This window comes from Argopecten irradians, chromosome 10 (genome assembly GCF_041381155.1).
Source record: "Argopecten irradians isolate NY chromosome 10, Ai_NY, whole genome shotgun sequence".
Lineage (NCBI taxonomy): Eukaryota > Metazoa > Mollusca > Bivalvia > Pectinida > Pectinidae > Argopecten > Argopecten irradians.
The window spans coordinates 43,270,822-43,279,603 of record NC_091143.1 but is presented as its reverse complement, the minus strand read 5'-3'; the positions used below and the strand labels follow the sequence as shown (position 1 = coordinate 43,279,603).

At 38.4% G+C, this 8,782-nt stretch overlaps 1 pseudogene; it reads left to right on the top strand.

Annotated features, from left to right (window-relative positions):
• The first annotated feature begins 1,058 nt into the window (after positions 1-1,058).
• The window catches only part of LOC138332717 (uncharacterized), a 74,985-nt pseudogene continuing 67,261 nt past the window's right edge, over positions 1,059-8,782 (top strand).

The following is an 8,782-nucleotide window of genomic DNA, read 5'->3' as shown; positions in this document are numbered from 1 at the left end:
CAGAACTCTAGGACAAGTAGCGATTTATAGGATTGACCTCTAATACCCCTATTTGGCCCCGTCCCTCCTGCCCCCAGGGGCTCAAAGCCAAAATTTATGCAAGTTCTGTTCCCCTTCCCTCAAGGATGTTTGTGGCTAAATTTGGTCACAATCCATGCAGAACTCTAGGACAAGTAGCGATTTATAGGATTAACCTTTATTTTCCCTATTAGGCCCCGCCAGTCCTGCCCCCGGGGGTTCAGAGCTAAAATTTATACAAGTTCCGTTTCCCTTCCCCTAAGGATGTTTGTGGCCAATTTGGTTACAATCCATGCAGAACTCTATGACTTGTAGCGATTTAAAGGAAATGTGGAAGGACAGACGGACGGACGGACGCCGCACCATGACATAAGCTCACCGGCCCTTCGAGCCAGGTGAGCTAATAAAAAACTATTCAATTTAACCCTTATATAAGATATTCTTCATTTCTTTTCTGAAAATATAGTATAATTATAGGCGTGTATGAATTGCTGTAGGAATGCGCCACTGGGGACCAAGAAGTCTTGAAATCGGACAAGTCAAACATGAAGCGGAAAATCTGTACGACAAACGCTATTGCAATTTGTGCCGACAAAGGAAAGGGAAGAAATATTTGCAAAGGGGAGAAAAAACACTTGATATTGTAGATATATTTCGATATGTAATAGCACATGGCTTTGTCCAATCAGATTGGGCTTTGTCTAGCTTAAAGCCAAAGACGAACCATCAAAATTAAAAAATAATATCAGTGGTCCCATGCAGAGATGCAATATTGAGTTTATGGCAGCAGAGAACGATGTTAATCGTATTCAATTAATTTGCAAATATAAACTAGTTGAAATTGTCTTTTATTAAGTTTTGATGTAAATTTAGATTATACTTCTACCTGTTGTTTGGTTTTACTTTGACAGAATGGGACCAAAACGTAATAATTGGACAGCGGAATCCACGAGTGTCGCCGTCAATGAGGTTAATTTAGCGGAAACAGTGTAAGGCAGGCTGCAGTAAAATATAATGTCCCGAAGTCAAGTCTTGGGGACATGGTAAGTGGGCGTGTCCCAGAAGGGGCAATAAATGGAAAAGCCCTTGTATTAGAAAAGGCGGATGAGTTCCTCATAAACACGGCATCTCATCGATTCCAAATGGTGTTGGGTTTAGTAAGCAAAATTTTAAAAGGTCTGCTGCACCTTGCTAAAAAGAGGGATGTTACATTTAAGTGTAAAGGAAACATTCCCGCAGAAAAGTGGAGGGAACGGCGGGTGTGCGCTTAAGATGATGAAGCCAGAGCGCGTTAGTTCTTATTTCAATGTTTTGAAGGACGAGCTAACCATGCAGAACCTCGTTGACCAACCACAGCGTATATTGAACATAGACGAAACAGGCATAAACCTGTCATCAGACTCTGTCAAAGTAGTCTCTGGGTATAAGTCATACTGTTATACTTCACATTTTTAATAAAGCTCGTGAAATGAACATTCATTTCCATATTTTCATTATAACCTGTTCAGGTATACTGAATATGACGTCATATCTCGAACACACACATATAAATGCAAATATACATGTATATAAGTAAGGATAAATCGTCAGATTCGTCTTGCTTATATTTCCATTCTACGCTCACAAACTATATTGCCTTGTTCCGTTAAAATGACACTCTTACTTAAACATTGGACATGTTTTCTGAGCTATATTGATGGTGTATGAGGCTAGAGGGTACACGAAATGCATTCTAATTTCTATTAGGTGTAGTGATACCGTGGATCGAACGCATTGATACCATACATCGAACACACAATTAATCCTTACCTCTATTTCTAAATCATTGGTCTTTACCATCTTAGTTAGAAACCTAGATATTCAGTGTAGCGATTGCCATGCCATCCTCAGCAGACAAGACACTCAAAACACATGCTGTTCCCCCAACAAGACGGAGAGGTCTAGGCATGTCAAGGTCATTCGACGCCCTGCGAAGAGTAATGCAGAAAAGAAGGAGATCCAGCCTAAGGATAGGCCAGCTAATAAAGATCTTAAACGAAAAGCACCCCAGATTGTGCTACTTAGAAGGGCCCAAACAAAACCAAGCAAACCATACAACAAGAAAAGGAAACTGCCCCGAGGTATAGGTCGAGCCACCAGAGCCGGTTCCTCTCTTGTAGATGAGGTCCAGGTGGTTGTCCTTGACCTCAGCACCTCAAAGGATGATGAGCTCTCGTTGACCGCTCCAAGTACATACTCCGTGGAATCATCGGACCTCATCTATACTGCCACCAGCAAACCTAGGCATGAAGTCAAGCTTAAAGGGATGGTGCTCAACCAGGCTCAGCGAGTGATCGTCAACGTTGGCGGAGACCGCTTTGAAACAAGTGCTAAACACTGGAGAGTGACCCATCCGGTATTCTGGCAGGTATGTTCAAGAAAACGCATCCCTTTCAGCCCTACGAAGTGGATCACGTATATACATATTTTCTCGACAGTGATGACAAACATTTCAGAGTGATTTTAAAACTAACGGACAGGTCAGGCTCCTTCCTGAAACCCGGTGTCATCTGCAAGAGTTGTTAGAAGAATGTAACTATTATGAAATTGAGTCCCTGGCAAGAACGGTAAAAAAGAAACTTTCCGATTTTTTTTTATCCCGGGTTTAAGTGTGTGTATATATATATATCTATTTTTTTATCTGAGAATTAATATTCCTAAATATCTGGCTGCAAAGATATCATATTTCAATATATAAACATCCCGCTGGAGTTTGGAATTGAATTCTTCGGGTATACCCCTGGAACCCGAGAACGGCTATGTTTTTATATAACCATGATATAAATGAACAAATTATGATACTTAGTGATGCTATGTATGTTACTTTTAAAATGAATTTTAGAAGTTTGGATTAAATTATGTCAAAATTGTAGTTTTATATGGTGCAAGATTGTAAATAACACTTTCTCAAGAAAGAAAATTACAAACATCCGGCTGGAGTTTGACCAAATGTATATATTGTAAATTAATTATACCCAGTACCTTACATTCAAATATTGTTTTATTTTTTTCCACCGCACTTTGACGAATAACAGATTTAAAGTGGTTATTTATCTTATCTTATTTTTTTGACGGTTTGATCACTACGTAAACCAATCAGGAAGGTCACCTTTACAGATACTGAATAATCGAAACACTTTCCGGTAATAACTTACCTGAACACAAATTGTGACTTTCCTCGATTGTCTTCTGCACCCAACCGTATGCAAATCAGGATAGTACCGCGTGCAAAGCCTCGTTTTGGGTTTCACTAATTGATCAATTAACTGGATTTTTTTTGCTGAATTCTCGATATAAACATAAGGGACGAATGCTGTTAAGAATTTTGTTCTCTCATATTTACATCAATATCACGTAAAAGTTAAGGAAATTATTCAGGATTTTGTAGCAATTGCTGTTAACATGACCGAGTGGGGCACCGGGTGGATCAGCCCCGACTCAGGAACAATTAATAGAGTTTTAAGTATATTCAGTCAAATTCGCAAACAGTATATATACCTTAGGTCTTAATAATTTGTTTGTTTTATTATTTCAACGTCCTATTAGCAGCCAGGGTCATGTAAAGACGGCCTCCTATATATGCAGTGTGTGCGAGGTGCGTAATTTGGGAGACTGTGGTATGTTCGTGTTGTATCTTTTTGTATAGTGGAACTAAAACCCTTTTATAGTGCTATATCACTCCCTGTATGCTGTATGTTAGAATTGTACCTGCTGCCCCTATTGCATGATCGTAAAAGGCGACTAAATTTAGGATCTTATCTTTCTTCCTAACTGACTTTATCTTTCCTAATGCCTTCCTTGGCACCGCCTCACTTTTGGCCTTGCGTTGAGCGTTCGCCCCTGTGAGAAAGGCTCTGGGTTCTGTCCCTTGGCCGAGACACACCAAAGTCTATAAAAGTGGTAGTTTCTGCTCCTGCTTGGCGCTCAGCAAACGGGGAGTGGGACGACTGGTTCGCCCGTTGTCAGTATAATGTGACCGGGTGGGGTGTGTTGCTTGGTGTCCTTCGGCGGCATGCTTCAGTGATATAGCACTATAAAAAGGGCAATAGTTCCACTATACAAGAAGACTTAACATGAATTTTACCGCAGTCTCCCAAAACACGCATCTCGCACAACATACACGCAACACACCGCATACATGGGAGGCGTCCTTTCATGACCATAGCTGTTAATAGACGTTAATTAGTCAAACAAACAAACAAAAAGCCACCGGTTCCAGGTATGTACCACGATCTGGTTATAGACGATGTCAAAAATAGTTTGTTTGATTAATTAACTTCCTATTAAACAGCTATGGTCATGTAAGGACGGCCTCCCATGTATGCAATGTGTTGCGTGTATGTTGTGCGAGGTGCGTTTTTTGGAGATTCGTGTTGTGTCTTCTTGTATAGCTGTTGCCCTTTATATAGTGCTATATCACTAAAAACATGCCGCCGACCCAAGCAACACACCCCACCCGTACATGACACAACGGGCGAACCAGTCGTCCCACTCCATGTATGGTGAGCGCTAAGCAGGAGCAGAAACTATAAAATTTGGTTGCAATCCATGCAGAGCTCTGGGACTAGTAGCGATTTAAAGGTGATAAAAACAGATTTTAAATATGCCTATTTTTTGTGTTGATATTTGTTTATTGTGGTGCACTTTATGATTTCCAACAAAAAAATACAGGTTGTATTTGACGTAATTTCCATAAAATGTGCTTGAAACGAAGTCCACAACGACAGTTGTCTAGAACAATTGCATCGCTTATCGCCCCTGATATCACCAGGTGGCCGTAGATTCGTGACGTCATCTGAGACCAGCAGCTGTGACAAGAGCCGGGAAACTCAATGGGGCAGTGTTGCGGTATTGGCGATTATAGATATTTAAAACAGTCGCGCTACGCGTAGTTGCTATATTGAATAGTGGAAATGAATCCGTATATAATATATAATCTATAACATACAATGATATAATAAAAACGATAGCTTACTCATTCTTATCGTCATATTCTGGGCTATAAAATTGTTATGTTCAGTATGTTAAAGATGCTCCACCGCTAACAAATGGTAAATTTTAACTATCAAAAACAGGAGCAGACGATTAAGTATTTTTCTTCAGTTACAAAAGTTACTTACTATACACCATTACCACCATTGAACAGTTTGTGAGCTTCTAATTTTACTTCAAGTTAAAAAACATGAAATATAATTAATTGCATCCCGAAAAAAATCCGTGTTACTATATCCTATATGGAATGAAGTACTGATTGCGCATGCACCAAAAGCGAAATAAATTATTCTATATTATTGTTTGTGTTAATTAGACATATATATAACACGATTAAACACCAATTATTGTTCAAATGATGAATATCATTTATGCTCTGTCGGCGGTGGAGCATCTTTAAAAGCCATTTGACACCGTGTACGTGTGTGTCACGGACTCAGGTTCAGGGGGGTTGCGCTTGACTTTTGTCTGTAACTTAAAACTCAAAACATAGACTTTAAAGTTAAACCAACAAGAAGAAATATGACTTTACAAGAAAATGGACCCAAATTACAATGAGACTACATGCTACATGCACATACATGTACATATAATGCATATTTATAAAAAAAAAAAAAAAACGCCACCCTTCATACCCTATCACAAAACCCTATCATACCGCGATAAACGTGCCCCTATCCCACCTTATGTACGTACTGCACACCTCTATATTTCCTATTTGAAGCTTAATCCTTCAGAACACCGCACAGAAAGGGCTAGACTTATTTATTTTTCTTAAAGTTCTATAATGAGTTTTTACTGATGTGTACGAAATAGAATAACATGTACAGTAGTAACAATACACGTACGGCCGATAAAAAAGACGGGACACAAAACACAGATACTAGATACAATGACCTAATATGGATGACATGTACTCGTGGACAAGATACACATGTAATAGTTCAACTAACACAGGACCATGAAACAACATATATTTCTTATAAAACACAAATCATTTACAAGACCGCTTCATTATATTTTCTAACCGTGCGTAGTTTTGGAAATAAGAAACCTGTCGACCTTAGTAAATTTTAAAAGTATACGCACAGACCACAGCACACTAGATAGCCTATTGACCATTATGGGGGAGACCGATGATGATTTTGCAAGGGCTTAAGGCGAGATATTTTGTTTTTTAGGGGTCCTAAGGTCTCCCCCGAGAAGGAAAAATATTACTAAATGTATTTACGATTGCTGAGATGAGTTATACGATGTATTTTGATGACTTTAGAACGTTCTTAACATGGTAATTTTTCGAATTTAAATTCCTGCAATTAAATAATGATAACTGTGAATGTCGTCATATCATTACGCAACCCTGCTCGATTTGAACTAGTCCGCTAAACCTGCCTATATATTAGTTGTTGTTGTTGTTTTTCCCTATATATTAGGCAAAAAATAAATAAAATTAAAAAAGCCTAATAATATAGGCAGGTTTAGGCGGACTAGATCTGAACATACCGCTTTCATACCACCGGCACATTGTTGTGTAACCCAAAATAAATATGAAAATCCCTAAAATGAAGTATGAAAAAATGTGCAGAAGGACCTCTTTTATTTTTATAATGCGCATTTTGAGAACATTTCAGTCGACGAAAATGGGGGGCAAAAAGACACAACTTGTAAATTATTGATTTTTTTTCTTTTAATCTGCATGTATTTTTCATGTCTCCGTATGTTTGTAACAGATGATTTTTCTATTAAAACGTAGGTCTAAAAGAGGTGGGCCCCAATTTTCGCTACGATCTTATTTCGCACATAAAATTACCAGTAGATTATATGCAGCCATCGACACTAACGTAAGACCGGGGGCCCCGAGGCCCCTTAAATTTGCTACGGGCCCCCTGATTGTCTGCCGTTTGTGGCCGCGGCGGGCCCCTGACTATTTTACAAGAAAAATAATATTAAGAACAGGTAATCCACTGAATTTGCTTAATGTCGAGTGTCTACCGATCTAACTACGAGCACTAATAATTCAGTCGCACTCTCGCAAAACGTGTAACGAACGAATAAGGTACGTGAATCTTTGATGTTAGCGGCATCACCGAAACGCTTGTTATAAATACAATCCAATCCCTTACCTATCATAAGCGTCGGAAAGACTTTGATTACATTCCAAGATGTCGTTTTTGAGTAGATGGTTGGGAATTAACTCCTCCACCAGCGAAAAAAACAAAAACCTCTCAGGAAATACAACAAAGTAATCAAATATATGATGAAAAATGAAGAATCTGATGATGATGATGAATTCGATAATATATGCAAACAAGACTTGTTGCAGTTACAAAGGAAAGCGTTTAAGCTTTTAATGGAAAATTGAAAATAAATATGAACAATCAACGATCAATTTTTGTGTGATTTTCTTTTATTAAACCTACTGAATCTAAATTGGTTCAAAGGAAAAACATCTCCGAAAAGGAAGAAATTACTTCATTCATCAATATATGATTATTCTAGAAGAATTAAAAATATCAATATTTAATTTGATCAAAATCCAGGGCCCCCTGATTTCCATCAGGGCCCCCACTTTTATTATCAAAGGAGCCCGGAGGTCTCCTAAGCAAATAAAGTTAGTGTCTAAAATTACCAGTAGATTATATGTATATCAAAACTCCTCGGTTAATTTTATGTGTAAACTATAAATTACATACATGCACAGTCGTATAACTCCAGGGTGGACTGAATAGGAAAGAACTACTTATTCATTCGTGGTTTAACCCCTGGCACACCATACGCCACATGACATATGTACCCGCGACATTAATGACATCATTATTTACATGTAGTGACGTCATTTCATAGGTGATGACGTCAATAATGTGTCATTATGTATGGGATAAATCACGCTACCCAATAAGTCGAAATATAACATATTTTTCTCCGTGTGTATTTCCGTAAGTGCTAAGACATGTGACTAAAATGTTGACAGTTCCGCGATCGGCACACCGGCTTCCGGTAGTTGATTGTCTCAGATGACGTCACAACTCATCGGAACTCAAGGGAGGTAAGTCATAGAAAAAAATCTGTCGTCGAAAAGATGTGAAGATTGCTTTCATTAATTTTACTATTTAGAGACAAAATATAAGCAAATATCAAACTGGTATATGTTTAGATAGGCATTACAAATGATTCTAGCGTATTATCTCATTTTCCATGTCCGTTCTGTTTTTATCACCTTTAAAGGAAATGTTGACGGACGACAAGTGTAGCAGGTACAATTTTGACGGTCCAACTTGGACAAATAAACTAGGTACGACTGAACATGCCATCTTACTAATAATTTGTTTGCTTGTTTGTTTGATTTGTTAACAGTTATGGTCATGTAAAGAAGGCCTCCCATGTATGCGGTATGTTGCGTGTATGTTGTGCGAAGTGTGTGTTTTAGGAGACTGCGGTATATTCATGCTGTGTCTTCTTGTATAGCGGAACTGTTGCCCCTTTTATAGTGCTATATCACTGAAGACACCAAGCAACACACCACACCCGGTCACATTATACTGACAACAGGCGAACCAGTCGTCCCACTCCCTGTATGATGAGCGCTAAGCAGGAACTGTAACTACCACTTTTATTACAATAAAATAAGTGATAATGTTTTATAAATAACACCACACGAAGCTTATTACTAAATATATTTCAAAACGATTGCTGAATGGAACCTGTAAATATCAAGTGTTGGTTTGTTGGTATT